This window comes from Panthera uncia, unplaced genomic scaffold, assembly GCF_023721935.1.
Source record: "Panthera uncia isolate 11264 unplaced genomic scaffold, Puncia_PCG_1.0 HiC_scaffold_291, whole genome shotgun sequence".
In the NCBI taxonomy this organism is placed as follows: Eukaryota; Metazoa; Chordata; class Mammalia; order Carnivora; family Felidae; genus Panthera; species Panthera uncia.
This window is the reverse complement of record NW_026059420.1, coordinates 1-2,566: the sequence shown is the minus strand read 5'-3', so window position 1 is coordinate 2,566 and position 2,566 is coordinate 1.

The window sequence follows — 2,566 nt, the reverse complement described above, 5'->3', positions numbered from 1 at the left end:
CGTCGCCCGAGGCCGCGGGCGCCGCCGCGCCGCCCGGGAAGCGCCTCCCGCCCCGGCCGCCCGCGGCCGCTCTAACTGGGCGCAGCTGAGGCGCGGGCCGTGCCCCCGCAGACGGCGGAGACCTCGCCGGCGGCCGGCGCGGAGGTGTCTGCCCCCGCCGGGCTTGAAGGCACTTGTCGGCGGAGACCCAGACGTGTCCGTGTTTGCCTCTCCCGGGGAAGGGCGCAACGCTCTGAAGTTCTCTGGCTCCCGTCTCGGGGGATGATTCTGCCGCCCTACCTACCCCGGGGCGCCCTCGGGGTCCCACCGCGGCCAAGAAGAGGGCTGCGCCACCCTCGCCACCAGAAAGTTTACTTCCGGAGGAAGTGTGGGTGCGTGGCCCGGGAGGTGGAGAGACGGGGTCCCCAGGAGGCTCCAGGAGCTCAAGAAACACCCCTCTCCCCTCTTCCTTTCGTGCCCCGCGTTACAGCCCCGGCTTTACCACGGCCCCGGGACAAGTGACTTTGCTCTCTGAGCCTCGGTTCCTTCCACTGTAAAATGGAATTCTGGTTTGACCTCTCCTATTGGGCGCTAAGGATAAAGTGAAGTGAAATGTCCCGGAACGCCAAACAGGAGCTTGGCCCCCAGGGACAGCGAGGGAGGAGCCTTTGGGAGAACCGGCTTCCTGGGCCCGAGTGGAGAAGGCTTCACCCCAAGCTGCTGAAGCGGGGCCCTGACCAGGACGACACAGAACCCGAGGGGGATCGGGCCTTCTCTCCTCTCCCATTTCAGTTCCCTAAAAGATTCTCTAAAAGCTGGGCGCGGGGGGCGGGGCGGGTGCCCTGCTTCCCCATCCTGCCCTGTATTTTACCTACCTTGCTGCTGGTGTCAGTCCTCGGGCGGGGGGAAACAAAACCCATCCTCGATCTCAGGTGGGGGGAGAAGACGTGAGATGAACGGGGAAAAGCAAGTTGCTGTCAGGTGGACAGAGGGTGCCAGGTTCTGGCTCCGAAAGGCGCAGACCCCTGAGGGGGAAGAGGAAGGAAAGGAGCAAACGGGGCGTATGTGGAAGAAAGCGTGGGTACCTGGGCTCCTGGGTGTCCCGAGGGCCCTGCTGCCTCTCCGCAGGCCGGACACACATACCTGGCCTTCTGGCCACCTAGGTGCCCTTCCTAGTAGGTCTGAGGTCACCTGCCTTACAGGTACTGGGAAGATTCGTGCTTTCTCCCATTGGCTAACTGTAGCAAGAAGCTTCGCTTGGTGAATTCCACACCTAGACTGCTCACCTTCCACTCTTCTGCGGACTCCCCCGTCCCCACCAGGGTTCAGCATTCAGGCCTTCTTGCTCCTCTCTGCCTGTCGCGACACAGCGCATCCTTCAAGGCCTTCCTCAAGTGGCACTGCCCCTCAGAAGCCTGCCCCCCCCCCCCCCCAACCCTTCCCTGCACTGCTTGTATATGCCTCTCTTACCGTGCTTCTGGCGTTCTCTAGCCTGGCTGGGATGTGTCCTCGTCTTAACTTCTTTGGTCCTTGCTCACCTCTGTGGCCTCCGTGCTGTGAGCTGCTGTAGCCGGCAAAGCTCAGGGTTTGGGGTGGGGATGACCCAGGTGTAGCCAGTTCCCAGCAATTGGAAACCAGCCGAGGAAGTCAGTTTCCTTGGCCTCACTGTCCTTGTCTGTGAAAGTAGGTATGAAACCCTGTCCCCGGCCAGATTGGTGGGGGCCAAATAGGATGGTCTCTGTTCTACAAACGCTGCTCTCTTCCCTTCCTTTCTGCTGCACATAAAGCTGGCTTTTGAATTAATTTAAATTTGTTACCAGAGGAGTCCTTGTTTGTGGTATTACTGAATGGCCATATATGCTCATTACAAATATCCCAAAATGTCTAAGTCCCAGGCAGTGGCCCATGGAAGTACTTTTAATCCGCCCAGTGGAAACGTTTTGGTCAGCATCTTTGTGTTGGTTCCAACTGAATTGCATTGATTTTAGTAAAAACTTCCACTGGCAACAAATAGTGGGATCAACCCGTTTATTTCTGGCTAAAAACATAAGGAGGATTTTTGGCAACACGTAATTCGAAAACCTCAAAACAGTCTACTTCTCGCAGAGCACACCATCGGGATCAGCAGACACGTCTCTTCAAATATGACAAACCTGACCGGCCTGCAGGGAATCAGTAGGTCCAGATGCAAATTGGTAATTCATTTCCTGCAGGTTCATTTAGAATCGTGTATCTGAGGCCAGAGATCAGTCCTCACGTTTGTTTCCAGATCTGACGGGCGTCTCTGCCATTCTTCAGAAACACGGAAGCAGAAGCCGGACAGAGAGAGCGCCACCTGGGCATGACCTTCATCTTCTCTAGGTCTCGACCTCTTCATCTGGCCGGTGGGGACATCCCCGAGGGCCCCTCCCTCACTCTCAAAGCCCTCCTTTTTTGCTTCTGGGTTTCAATCTTGCCATTTTCCTGTTGCGCTCAGTTCCTTGTCTTTGCGAGCGCTCAAAACAGAATGTCTCCCCTCACTTTACATTACCAGGGATTTAAAAAAAAAATCTTTTTTTTTTTTTTTTAAATTTTTTTTTCAACGTTT